We start from the raw sequence: 15,969 nt of genomic DNA, 5'->3' as shown, positions 1-15,969 counted from the left end.
ATGACAGTGAATGTGCATGACAGAGAATGTGCATGACAACAACTGTGCATGACAACAACTGTGCATGACAGCAACTGTGCTAGACAGCGACTGTGCATGACAACAACTGTGCATGACAACAACTGTGCAAGACAGCAACAGTGCATAACAGCGACTGTGCATGACAACTGTGCATGACAACAACTGTGCATGACAACAACTGTGCAAGACAGCTAATGTGCATGACAGCAACTGTGCATGACAGCATCTGTTCATGACAGCAACTGTGAATGACAGCGACTGTGCATGAAAACAATAGTGCAAGACAGCAACTGTGCATGACAGCAACTGTGTATGACAGCGTCTGTGCATGACAAAAACTCTGCACGTCTGCAACTGTGCATGACGCTAACAGTGCATGACAGCAACTGTGCACGACAGCGACTGTGCATGGCAACAACTGTGCAACTCAGCAACTGTGCATGACAGCGACTGTGCATGACTAAAACTGTGCATGGCAACAACTGTGCATGACAGCAACAGTCCATGACAACAACTGTGCAAGACAGCGACTGTGCATGACAACAACTGTGCTAGATAGCAACTGTGCATGACAGCGAGTGTGCATGACAACAACTGTGCAAGTTAGCAACTGTGCATGACAGCGACTGTGCATGAAAACAATTGTGCAAGACAGCAACTGTGTATGACAGCGATAGTGCATGACAAAAACTCTGCAAGTCAGCAAATGTGCATGACACCAACAGTGCATGACAGCGACTGTGCAAGACAGCAACTGTGCATTGCAACAACTGTTCAACACAGCAAATGTGCATGACAGCAACTGTGCAAAATAGTGTCCGTGCATTACAACAACTGTGCAACACAGCAAATGTGCAAGACAGCAACTGGGCATGACAGCAACTGTGCATGACAGCAAGTGCTCATGACAACATCTGTGAATGACAATAACTGTGCAAGACAGCGACTGTGCAGCACAACAACTGTGCAAGACAGCAACAGTGCATGACAGTAACTGTGCATGACAGCAACTGTGCATGACTGCGACTGTGCATGACAGCGACAGTGCATAACAAAACCTCTGCAAGTCAGCAAATGTGCATGACAACAACAGTGCATGACAGCAACTGTGCAAGTCAGTGACTGTACATTGTAACAACTGTGCAAAACAGCAAATGTGCATGACAGCAATTGTGCATGACAGCAACTGTGCATGACAGTGAATGTGCATGACAGAGAATGTGCATGACAACAACTGTGCATGACAATAACTGTGCATGACAGCAACTGTGCTAGACAGCGACTGTGCATGACAACAACTGTGCATGACAACAACTGTGCAAGACAGCAACAGTGCATAACAGCGACTGTGCATGACAACTGTGCATGACAACAACTGTGCAAGACAGCTAATGTGCATGACAGCAACTGTGCATGACAGCATCTGTTCATGACAGCAACTGTGAATGACAGCGACTGTGCATGAAAACAATAGTGCAAGACAGCAACTGTGCATGACAGCAACTGTGTATGACAGCGTCTGTGCATGACAAAAACTCTGCACGTCTGCAACTGTGCATGACGCTAACAGTGCATGACAGCAACTGTGCACGACAGCGACTGTGCATGGCAACAACTGTGCAACTCAGCAACTGTGCATGTCAGCGACTGTGCATGACAGCAACTGTGCATGGCAACAACTGTGCATGACAGCAACAGTCCATGACAACAACTGTGCAAGACAGCGACTGTGCATGACAACAACTGTGCTAGACAGCAACTGTGCATGACAGCGAGTGTGCATGACAACAACTGTGCATGACAACAACTGTGCAAGTTAGCAACTGTGCATGACAGCGACAGTGCATGAAAACAATAGTGCAAGACAGCAACTGTGTATGACAGCGACAGTGCATGACAAAAACTCTGCAAGTCAGCAAATGTGCATGACACCAACAGTGCATGACAGCGACTGTGCAAGACAGCAACTGTGCATTGCAACAACTGTTCAACACAGCAAATGTGCATGACAGCAACTGTGCAAAATAGTGTCCGTGCATTACAACAACTGTGCAACACAGCAAATGTGCAAGACAGCAACTGGGCATGACAGCAACTGTGCATGACAGCGAGTGTTCATGACAACATCTGTGCATGACAATAACTGTGCAAGACAGCGACTGTGCATGACAACAACTGTGCAAGACAGCAACAGTGCATGACAGTAACTGTGCATGACAGCAACTGTGCATGACTGCGACTGTGCATGACAGCGACAGTGCATAACAAAACCTCTGCAAGTCAGCAACTGTGCATGACAGTGAATGTGAATGACAGAGAATGTGCATGACAACAACTGTGCAAGACAGCAACTGGGCATGACAGCAACTGTGCATGACAACAACTGTGAATGACAACAACTGTGCATGACAGCGACCGTGCATGACAACAACAATGCAAGACAGCGATTCTGCATGACAGGGACTGTGCTTGACAGCAAATGTGCATGACAACAACTGTGCATGACAGCAACTGTGCATGGCAACAACTGTGCAATACAGCGACTGCGCATGAGGTCACTGTGCATGACATCAACTGTGCATGACAACAACATGCATGACAGCAACTGTGCATGACAGCAACTGTGCATGACAACAACATGCATGACAGCAACTGTGCATGACAGTGAATTTGCATGACAATGCCTGTGCAAGGCAGCAAGTGTGCATTACAACAACTGTGCAAGATAGCAACTGAGCAAAACAGCAACTGTACATGACAGCGACTTTGCATGACAGCGACTGTGCACTACAACAACTGTGCAAGATAGCAACTCTGCATAACAGCAACTGTGCATGACAGCAACTGTGTATGACAGCGACTGTGCATGACAAAAACTCTGCAAATCAGCAACTGTGCATGACGCCAACAGTGCATGACAGCAACTGTGCAAGACAGTGACTGTGCATTGCAACGACTGTGCAACACAGCAAATGTGCATGACAGCAACTGTGCTTGACAGCAACTGTGCATGACAGTGGCTGTGCATGACAAAAACTCTGCAAGTCAGCAACTGTGCATGACGCCAACAGTGCATGACAGCAACTATGCAAGACAGTGACTGTGCATTGCAACAACTGTGCAACACAGCAAATGTGCAAGACAGCAACTGGGCATGACAGCAACTGTGCATGACAGCAAGTGCTCATGACAACATCTGTGCATGACAATAACTGTGCAAGACAGCGACTGTGCAGCACAACAACTGTGCAAGACAGCAACAGTGCATGACAGTAACTGTGCATGACAGCAACTGTGCATGACTGCGACTGTGCATGACAGCGACAGTGCATAACAAAACCTCTGCAAGTCAGCAAATGTGTAGGACACCAACAGTGCATGACAGCAACTGTGCAAGTCAGCGACTCTGCATTGCAACAACTGTGCAAAACAGCAAATGTGCATGACAGCAATTGTGCATGACAGCAACTGTGCATGACAGTGAATGTGCATGACAGAGAATGTGCATGACAACAACTGTGCATGACAACAACTGTGCATGACAGCAACTGTGCTAGACAGCGACTGTGCATGACAACAACTGTGCATGACAACAACTGTGCAAGACAGCAACAGTGCATAACAGCGACTGTGCATGACAGCGACTGTGCATGAAAACAACTGTGCAAGACAGCTAATGTGCATGACAGCAACTGTGCATGACAGCATCTGTTCATGACAGCAACTGTGAATGACAGCGACTGTGCATGAAAACAATAGTGCAAGACAGCAACTGTGCATGACAGCAACTGTGTATGACAGCGTCTGTGCATGACAAAAACTCTGCACGTCTGCAACTGTGCATGACGCTAACAGTGCATGACAGCAACTGTGCACGACAGCGACTGTGCATGGCAACAACTGTGCAAGACAGCGACTGTGCATGACAACAACTGTGCTAGACAGCAACTGTGCATGACAGCGAGTGTGCATGACAACAACTGTGCATGACAACAACTGTGCAAGTTAGCGACTGTGCATGACAGCGACAGTGCATGAAAACAATAGTGCAAGACAGCAACTGTGTATGACAGCGACAGTGCATGACAAAAACTCTGCAAGTCAGCAAATGTGCATGACATCAACAGTGCATGACAGCGACTGTGCAAGACAGCAACTGTGCATTGCAACAACTGTGCAACACAGCAAATGTGCATGACAGCAACTGTGCATGATAGTGTCTGTGCATTACAACAACTGTGCAACACAGCAAATGTGCAAGACAGCAACTGGGCATGACAGCAACTGTGCATGACAGCAACTGTGCATGACAATAACTGTGCAAGACAGCGACTGTGCATGACAACAACTGTGCAAGACAGCAACAGTGCATGACAGTAACTGTGCATGACAGCAACTGTGCATGACTGCGACTGTGCATGACAGCGACAGTGCATAACAAAACCTCTGCAAGTCAGCAACTGTGCATGACAGTGAATGTGAATGACAGAGAATGTGCATGACAACAACTGTGCAAGACAGCAACTGGGCATGACAGCAACTGTGCATGACAACAACTGTGAATGACAACAACTGTGCATGACAGCGACCGTGCATGACAACAACAATGCAAGACAGCGATTCTGCATGACAGGGACTGTGCTTGACAGCAAATGTGCATGACAACAACTGTGCATGACAGCAACTGTGCATGGCAACAACTGTGCAATACAGCGACTGCGCATGAGGTCAACTGTGCATGACATCAACTGTGCATGACAACAACATGCATGACAGCAACTGTGCATGACAGCAACTGTGCATGACAACAACATGCATGACAGCAACTGTGCATGACAGTGAATTTGCATGACAATGCCTGTGCAAGGCAGCAAGTGTGCATTACAACAACTGTGCAAGATAGCAACTGAGCAAAACAGCAACTGTACATGACAGCGACTTTGCATGACAGCGACTGTGCACTACAACAACTGTGCAAGATAGCAACTCTGCATAACAGCAACTGTGCATGACAGCAACTGTGTATGACAGCGACTGTGCATGACAAAAACTCTGCAAATCAGCAACTGTGCATGACGCCAACAGTGCATGACAGCAACTGTGCAAGACAGTGACTGTGCATTGCAACAACTGTGCAACACAGCAAATGTGCATGACGCCAACAGTGCATGACAGCAACTATGCAAGACAGTGACTGTGCATTGCAACAACTGTGCAACACAGCAATTGTGCATGACAGCAACTGCGCATGACAGCAACTATGCAAGACAGTGTCCGTCCATTGCAACAACTGTGCAACACAGCAAATGTGCATGACAACAACTGTGCATGACAGCAACTGTGCATGACAGCGACTGTGCATGACAACTGTGCATGACAGCGACTGTGCTTGACAACAACTGTGCAAGACAGCAACTGTGCATGACAAGAACTGTGCTAGACAGCGACTGTGCATGACAACAACTGTGCATGACAACAACTGTGCAAGACAGCAACAGTGCATAACAGCGACTGTGCATGACAACTGTGCATGACAACAACTGTGCAAGACAGCTAATGTGCATGACAGCAAATGTGCATGACAGCATCTGTTCATGACAGCAACTGTGAATGACAGCGACTGTGCATGAAAACAATAGTGCAAGACAGCAACTGTGCATGACAGCAACTGTGTATGACAGCGTCTGTGCATGACAAAAACTCTGCAAGTCTGCAACTGTGCATGACGCTAACAGTGCATGACAGCAACTGTGCACGACAGCGACTGTGCATGGCAACAACTGTGCAACTCAGCAACTGTGCATGACAGCGACTGTGCATGACAAAAACTGTGCATGACAACAACTGTGCAAGACAGCGACTGTGCATGACAACAACTGTGCTAGACAGCAACTGTGCATGACAGCAAGTGTGCATGACAGCAAGTGTGCATGACAACTGTGCATGACAACAACTGTGCAAGACAGCTAATGTGCATGACAGCAACTGTGCATGACAGCAACTGTACATGACAGCAACTGTGCATGACAGCGAGTGTGCATGAAAACAATAGTGCCAGACAGTAACTGTGCATGACAGCAACTGTGCATGACAGCAATTGTGCATGACAGCTACTGTGCATGACAGCGATTGTGCATGACAACAACTGTGCATGACAACAACAGTGCATGACAACAACTGTGCAAGACAGTGACTGTGCAAGACAGCAATTGTGCATGACAACAACTGTGCATGACAGCGACTGTGCATGACAAAAACTGTGCAAGTTAGCAACTGTGCATGACAGCGACTGTGCATGAAAACAATAGTGCAAGACAGCAACTTTGTATGACAGCGACAGTGCATGACAAAAACTCTGCAAGTCAGCAAATGTGCATGACACCAACAGTGCATGACAGCGACTGTGCAAGACAGCAACTGTGCATTGCAACAACTGTTCAACACAGCAAATGTGCATGACAGCAACTGTGCAAGATAGTGTCCGTGCATTACAACAACTGTGCAACACAGCAAATGTGCAAGACAGCAACTGTGCATGACAGCGAGTTTTCATGACAACATCTGTGCATGACAATAACTGTGCAAGACAGCGACTGTGCATGACAACAACTGTGCAAGACAGCAACAGTGCATGACAGTAACTGTGCATGACAGCAACTGTGCATGACTGCGACAGTGCATAACAAAACCTCTGCAAGTCAGCAAATGTGTAGGACACCAACAGTGCATGACAGCGACTGTGCATTGCAACAACTGTGCAAAACAGCAAATGTGCATGACAGCAATTGTGCATGACAGCAACTGTGCATGACAGTGAATGTGCATGAAAGAGAATGTGCATGACAACAACTGTGCAAGACAGCAACTGTGCATGACAACAACAATGCAAGACAGCGATTCTGCATGACAGGGACTGTGCTTGACAGCAAATGTGCATGACAACAACTGTGCATGACGGCAACTGTGCATGGCAACAACTGTGCAATACAGCGACTTTGCATGACAACAATTGTGCAAGACAGCGACTTGGCTTGACAATAACTGTGCTTGACAGCAACTGTGCATGACAGCATCTGTGAATGAGAGCGACTGTGCATGACAACAACTGTGCATGACAACAACATGCATGACAGCAACTGTGCATGACAGTGAATTTGCATGACAATGCCTGTGCAAGGCAGCAAGTGTGCATTACAACAACTGTGCAAGATAGCAACTGAGCAAAACAGCAACTGTACATGACAGCGACTTTGCATGACAGCGACTGTGCACTACAACAACTGTGCAAGATAGCAACTCTGCATAACAGCAACTGTGAATGACAGCAACTGTGTATGACAGCGACTGTGCATGACAAAAACTCTGCAAATCAGCAACTGTGCATGACGCCAACAGTGCATGACAGCAACTGTGCAAGACAGTGACTGTGCATTGCAACAACTGTGCAACACAGCAAATGTGCATGACAGCAACTGTGCTTGACAGCAACTGTGCATGACAGTGGCTGTGCATGACAAAAACTCTGCAAGTCAGCAACTGTGCATGACGCCAACAGTGCATGACAGCAACTATGCAAGACAGTGACTGTGCATTGCAACAACTGTGCAAGACAGCAAATGTGCATGACAGCAACTGCGCATGACAGCAACTGTGCAAGACAGTGTCCGTCCATTGCAACAACTGTGCAACACAGCAAATGTGCATGACAACAACTGTGCATGACAGCAACTGTGCATGACAGCGACTGTGCATGACAACTGTGCATGACAGCGACTGTGCTTGACAACAACTGTGCAAGACAGCAACTGTGCATGACAAGAACTGTGCTAGACAGCGACTGTGCATGACAACAACTGTGCATGACAATAACTGTGCATGACAGCAACTGTGCTAGACAGCGACTGTGCATGACAACAACTGTGCATGACAACAACTGTGCAAGACAGCAACAGTGCATAACAGCGACTGTGCATGACAACTGTGCATGACAACAACTGTGCAAGACAGCTAATGTGCATGACAGCAACTGTGCATGACAGCATCTGTTCATGACAGCAACTGTGAATGACAGCGACTGTGCATGAAAACAATAGTGCAAGACAGCAACTGTGCATGACAGCAACTGTGTATGACAGCGTCTGTGCATGACAAAAACTCTGCACGTCTGCAACTGTGCATGACGCTAACAGTGCATGACAGCAAATGTGCACGACAGCATCTGTTCATGACAGCAACTGTGAATGACAGCGACTGTGCATGAAAACAATAGTGCAAGACAGCAACTGTGCATGACAGCAACTGTGTATGACAGTGTCTGTGCATGACAAAAACTCTGCAAGTCTGCAGCTGTGCATGACGTTAATAGTGCATGACAGCAACTGTGCACGACAGCGACTGTGCATTGCAACAACTGTGCAACTCAGCAACTGTGCATGACAGCGACTGTGCATGACAAAAGCTGTGCATGGCAACACCTGTGCATGACAGCAACAGTCCATGACAACAACTGTGCAAGACAGCGACTGTGCATAACAACAACTGTGCTAGACAGCAACTGTGCATGACAGCGAGTGTGCATGACAGCGAGTGTGCATGACAACTGTGCAAGTTAGCAACTGTGCATGACAGCGACTGTGCATGAAAACAAAAGTGCAAGACAGCAACTGTGTATGACAGCGACAGTGCATGACAAAAACTCTGCAAATCAGCAACTGTGCATGACGCCAACAGTGCATGACAGCAACTGTGCAAGACAGTGACTGTGCATTGCAACAACTGTGCAACACAGCAAATGTGCATGACAGCAACTGTGCTTAACAGCAACTGTGCATGACAGTGGCTGTGCATGACAAAAACTCTGCAAGTCAGCAACTGTGCATGACGCCAACAGTGCATGACAGCAACTATGCAAGACAGTGACTGTGCATTGCAACAACTGTGCAACACAGCAAATGTGCATGACAGCAACTGCGCATGACAGCAACTGTGCATGACAGCGACTGTGCTTGACAACAACTGTGCAATACAGCAACTGTGCATGACAAGAACTGTGCTAGACAGCGACTGTGCATGACAACAACTGTGCATGACAACAACTGTGCAAGACAGCAACAGTGCATAACAGCGACTGTGCATGACAACTGTGCATGACAACAACTGTGCAAGACAGCTAATGTGCATGACAGCAACTGTGCATGACAGCATCTGTTCATGACAGCAACTGTGAATGACAGCGACTGTGCATGAAAACAATAGTGCAAGACAGCAACTGTGCATGACAGCAACTGTGTATGACAGCGTCTGTGCATGACAAAAACTCTGCACGTCTGCAACTGTGCATGACGCTAACAGTGCATGACAGCAAATGTGCACGACAGCATCTGTTCATGACAGCAACTGTGAATGACAGTGACTGTGCATGAAAACAACAGTGCAAGACAGCAACTGTGCATGACAGCAACTGTGTATGACAGTGTCTGTGCACGACAAAAACTCTGCAAGTCTGCAACTGTGCATGACGCTAACAGTGCATGACAGCAACTGTGCACGACAGCGACTGTGCATTGCAACAACTGTGTTACTCAGCAACTGTGCATGACAGCGACTGTGCATGACAAAAACTGTGCATGGCAACAACTGTGCATGACAGCAACAGTCCATGACAACAACCGTGCAAGACAGCGACTGTGCATGACAACAACTGTGCTAGACAGCAACTGTGCATGACAGCGAGTGTGCATGACAACAACTGTGCATGACAACAACTGTGCAAGTTAGCAACTGTGCATGACAGCGACTGTGCATGAAAACAATAGTGCAAGACAGCAACTGTGTATGACAGCAACAGTGCATGACAAAAACTCTGCAAGTCAGCAAATGTGCATGACACCAACATTGCATGACAGCGACTGTGCAAGACAGCAACTGTGCATTGCAACAACTGTTCAGCACAGCAAATGTGCATGACAGCAACTGTGCAAAATAGTGTCCGTGCATTGCAACAACTGTGCAACACAGCAAATGTGCAAGACAGCAACTGGGCATGACAGCAACTGTGCATGACAGCGAGTGGTCATGACAACATCTGTGCATGACAATAACTGTGCAAGACAGCGACTGTGCATGACAACAACTGTGCAAGACAGCAACAGTGCATGACAGTAACTGTGCATGACAGCAACTGTGCATGACTGCGACTGTGCATGACAGCGACAGTGCATAACAAAACCTCTGCAAGTCAGCAAATGTGTAGGACACCAATAGTGCATGACAGCAACTGTGCAAGTCAGCGACTGTGCATTGCAACAACTGTGCAAAACAGCAAATGTGCATGACAGCAATTGTGCATGACAGCAACTGTGCATGACAGTGAATGTGCATGACAGAGAATGTGCATGACAACAACTGTGCAAGACAGCAACTGTGCATGACAGCAACTGTGCATGACAACAACTGTGAATGACAACAACTGTGCATGACAGCGACCGTGCATGACAACAACAATGCAAGACAGTGATTCTGCATGACAGGGACTGTGCTTGACAGCAACTGTGCATGGCAACAACTGTGCAATACAGCGAATGCGCATGAGGTCAACTGTGCATGACATCAACTGTGCATGTCAACAACATGCATGACAGCAACTGTGCATGACAGCAACTGTGCATGACAGTGAATTTGCATGACAATGCCTGTGCAAGGCAGCAAGTGTGCATTACAACAACTGTGCAAGATAGCAACTGAGCAAAACAGCAACTGTACATGACAGCGACTTTGCATGACAGCGACTGTGCACTACAACAACTGTGCAAGATAGCAACTCTGCATAACAGCAACTGCGCAAGACAGCAACTGTGTATGACAGCGACAGTGCATGACAAAAACTCTGCAAATCAGCAACTGTGCATGACGCCAACAGTGCATGACAGCAACTGTGCAAGACAGTGACTGTGCATTGCAACAACTGTGCAACACAGAAAATGTGCATGACAGCAACTGTGCTTGACAGCAACTGTGCATGACAGTGGCTGTGCATGACAAAAACTCTGCAAGTCAGCAACTGTGCATGATGCCAACAGTGCATGACAGCAACTATGCAAGACAGTGACTGTGCATTGCAACAACTGTGCAACACAGCAAATGTGCATGACAGCAACTGCGCATGACAGCAACTGTGCATGACAACAACAATGCAAGACAGTGATTCTGCATGACAGGGACTGTGCTTGACAGCAACTGTGCATGGCAACAACTGTGCAATACAGCGAATGCGCATGAGGTCAACTGTGCATGACATCAACTGTGCATGTCAACAACATGCATGACAGCAACTGTGCATGACAGCAACTGTGCATGACAGTGAATTTGCATGACAATGCCTGTGCAAGGCAGCAAGTGTGCATTACAACAACTGTGCAAGATAGCAACTGAGCAAAACAGCAACTGTACATGACAGCGACTTTGCATGACAGCGACTGTGCACTACAACAACTGTGCAAGATAGCAACTCTGCATAACAGCAACTGCGCAAGACAGCAACTGTGTATGACAGTGACAGTGCATGACAAAAACTCTGCAAATCAGCAACTGTGCATGACGCCAACAGTGCATGACAGCAACTATGCAAGACAGTGACTGTGCATTGCAACAACTGTGCAACACAGCAAATGTGCATGACAGCAACTGCGCATGACAGCAACCGTGCATGACAACAACAATGCAAGACAGTGATTCTGCATGACAGGGACTGTGCTTGACAGCAACTGTGCATGGCAACAACTGTGCAATACAGCGAATGCGCATGAGGTCAACTGTGCATGACATCAACTGTGCATGTCAACAACATGCATGACAGCAACTGTGCATGACAGCAACTGTGCATGACAGTGAATTTGCATGACAATGCCTGTGCAAGGCAGCAAGTGTGCATTACAACAACTGTGCAAGATAGCAACTGAGCAAAACAGCAACTGTACATGACAGCGACTTTGCATGACAGCGACTGTGCACTACAACAACTGTGCAAGATAGCAACTCTGCATAACAGCAACTGCGCAAGACAGCAACTGTGTATGACAGCGACAGTGCATGACAAAAACTCTGCAAATCAGCAACTGTGCATGACGCCAACAGTGCATGACAGCAACTGTGCAAGACAGTGACTGTGCATTGCAACAACTGTGCAACACAGAAAATGTGCATGACAGCAACTGTGCATGACAGTGGCTGTGCATGACAAAAACTCTGCAAGTCAGCAACTGTGCATGATGCCAACAGTGCATGACAGCAACTATGCAAGACAGTGACTGTGCATTGCAACAACTGTGCAACACAGCAAATGTGCATGACAGCGACTGTGCATGACAACTGTGCATGACAGCGACTGTGCTTGACAACAACTGTGCAAGACAGCAACTGTGCATGACAAGAACTGTGCTAGACAGCGACTGTGCATGACAACAACTGTGCATGACAACAACTGTGCATGACAGCAACTGTGCTAGACAGCGACTGCATGACAACAGCTGTGCATGACAACAACTGTGCAAGACAGCAACAGTGCATAACAGCGACTGTGCATGACAACTGTGCATGACAACAACTGTGCAAGACAGCTAATGTGCATGACAGCAACTGTGCATGACAGCAACTGTGAATGACAGCGACTGTGCATGAAAACAATAGTGCAAGACAGCAACTGTGCATGACAGCAACTGTGTATGACAGCGTCTGTGCATGACAAAAACTCTGCAAGTCTGCAACTGTGCATGACGCTAACAGTGCATGACAGCAACTGTGCACGACAGCGAATGTGCATGGCAACAACTGTGCAACTCAGCAACTGTGCATGACAGCGCCTGTGCATGACAAAAACTGTGCATGGCAACAACTGTGCATGACAGCAACAGTCCATGACAACAACTGTGCAAGACAGCGACTGTGCATGACAACAAGTGTGCTAGACAGCAACTGTGCATGACAGCGAGTGTGCATGACAGCGAGGTGCATGACAACAACTGTGCATGACAACAACTGTGCAAGTTAGCAACTGTGCATGACAGCGACTGTGCATGAAAACAATAGTGCAAGACAGCAACTGTGTGTGACAGCGACAGTGCATGACAAAAACTCTGCAAGTCAGCAAATGTGCATGACACCAACAGTGCATGACAGCGACTGTGCAAGACAGCAACTGTGCATTGCAACAACTGTTCAACACAGCAAATGTGCATGACAGCAACTGTGCAAAATAGTGTCCGTGCATTACAACAACTGTGCAACACAGCAAATGTGCAAGACAGCAACTGGGCATGACAGCAACTGTGCATGACAGCAAGTGCTCATGACAACATCTGTGCATGACAATAACTGTGCAAGACAGCGACTGTGCAGCACAACAACTGTGCAAGACAGCAACGGTGCATGACAGTAACTGTGCATGACAGCAACTGTGCACGACTGCGACTGTGCATGACAGCGACAGTGCATAACAAAACCTCTGCAAGTCAACAAATGTGTAGGACACCAACAGTGCATGACAGCAACTGTGCAAGTCAGCGACTGTACATTGCAACAACTGTGCAAAACAGCAAATGTGCATGACAGCAATTGTGCATGACAGCAACTGTGCATGACAGTGAATGTGCATGACAGAGAATGTGCATGACAACAACTGTGCATGACAACAACTGTGCATGACAGCAACTGTGCTAGACAGCGACTGTGCATGACAACAACTGTGCATGACAACAACTGTGCAAGACAGCAACAGTGCATAACAGCGACTGTGCATGACAACTGTGCATGACAACAACTGTGCAAGACAGCTAATGTGCATGACAGCAACTGTGCATGACAGCATCTGTTCATGACAGCAACTGTGAATGACAGCGACTGTGCATGAAAACAATAGTGCAAGACAGCAACTGTGCATGACAGCAACTGTGTATGACAGCGTCTGTGCATGACAAAAACTCTGCACGTCTGCAACTGTGCATGACGCTAACAGTGCATGACAGCAACTGTGCACGACAGCGACTGTGCATGGCAACAACTGTGCAACTCAGCAACTGTGCATGACAGCGACTGTGCATGACTAAAACTGTGCATGGCAACAACTGTGCATGACAGCAACAGTCCATGACAACAACTGTGCAAGACAGCGACTGTGCATGACAACAACTGTGCTAGACAGCAACTGTGCATGACAGCGAGTGTGCATGACAACAACTGTGCATGACAACAACTGTGCAAGTTAGCAACTGTGCATGACAGCGACAGTGCATGAAAACAATAGTGCAAGACAGCAACTGTGTATGACAGCGACAGTGCATGACAAAAACTCTGCAAGTCAGCAAATGTGCATGACACCAACAGTGCATGACAGCGACTGTGCAAGACAGCAACTGTGCATTGCAACAACTGTTCAACACAGCAAATGTGCATGACAGCAACTGTGCAAAATAGTGTCCGTGCATTACAACAACTGTGCAACACAGCAAATGTGCAAGACAGCAACTGGGCATGACAGCAACTGTGCATGACAGCAAGTGCTCATGACAACATCTGTGCATGACAATAACTGTGCAAGACAGCGACTGTGCATGACAACAACTGTGCAAGACAGCAACAGTGCATGACAGTAACTGTGCATGACAGCAACTGTGCATGACTGCGACTGTGCATGACAGCGACAGTGCATAACAAAACCTTTGCAAGTCAGCAACTGTGCATGACAGTGAATGTGAATGACAGAGAATGTGCATGACAACAAATGTGCAAGACAGCAACTGGGCATGACAGCAACTGTGCATGACAACAACTGTGAATGACAACAACTGTGCATGACAGCGACCGTGCATGACAACAACAATGCAAGACAGCGATTCTGCATGACAGGGACTGTGCTTGACAGCAAATGTGCATGACAACAACTGTGCATGACAGCAACTGTGCATGGCAACAACTGTGCAATACAGCGACTGCGCATGAGGTCAACTGTGCATGACATCAACTGTGCATGACAACAACATGCATGACAGCAACTGTGCATGACAGCAACTGTGCATGACAACAACATGCATGACAGCAACTGTGCATGACAGTGAATTTGCATGACAATGCCTGTGCAATGCAGCAAGTGTGCATTACAACAACTGTGCAAGATAGCAACTGAGCAAAACAGCAACTGTACATAACAGCAACTGTGCATGACAGCAACTGTGTATGACAGCGACTGTGCATGACAAAAACTCTGCAAGTCAGCAACTGTGCATGACGCCAACAGTGCATGACAGCAACTATGCAAGACAGTGACTGTGCATTGCAACAACTGTGCAACACAGCAAATGTGCAAGACAGCAACTGGGCATGACAGCAACTGTGCATGACAGCAAGTGCTCATGACAACATCTGTGCATGACAATAACTGTGCAAGACAGCGACTGTGCAGCACAACAACTGTGCAAGACAGCAACAGTGCATGACAGTAACTGTGCATGACAGCAACTGTGCATGACTGCGACTGTGCATGACAGCGACAGTGCATAACAAAACCTCTGCAAGTCAGCAAATGTGTAGGACACCAACAGTGCATGACAGCAACTGTGCAAGTCAGCGACTGTGCATTGCAACAACTGTGCAAAACAGCAAATGTGCATGACAGCAATTGTGCATGACAGCAACTGTGCATGACAGTGAATGTGCATGACAGAGAATGTGCATGACAACAACTGTGCATGACAACAACTGTGCATGACAGCAACTGTGCTAGACAGCGACTGTGCATGACAACAACTGTGCATGACAACAACTGTGCAAGACAGCAACAGTGCATAACAGCGACTGTGCATGACAACTGTGCATGACAGCAACTGTGCATGACAGCATCTGTTCATGACAGCAACTGTGAATGACAGCGACTGTGCATGAAAACAATAGTGCAAGACA

The sequence above is a fragment of the Chiloscyllium plagiosum genome, unplaced genomic scaffold, assembly GCF_037043375.1.
Source record: "Chiloscyllium plagiosum isolate Xiang-an unplaced genomic scaffold, Cpla_swu_hap1 HiC_scaffold_13, whole genome shotgun sequence".
In the NCBI taxonomy this organism is placed as follows: domain Eukaryota; kingdom Metazoa; phylum Chordata; class Chondrichthyes; order Orectolobiformes; family Hemiscylliidae; genus Chiloscyllium; species Chiloscyllium plagiosum.
The sequence above is the reverse complement of the archived record's forward strand: the minus strand, read 5'-3'. Positions refer to the sequence as shown.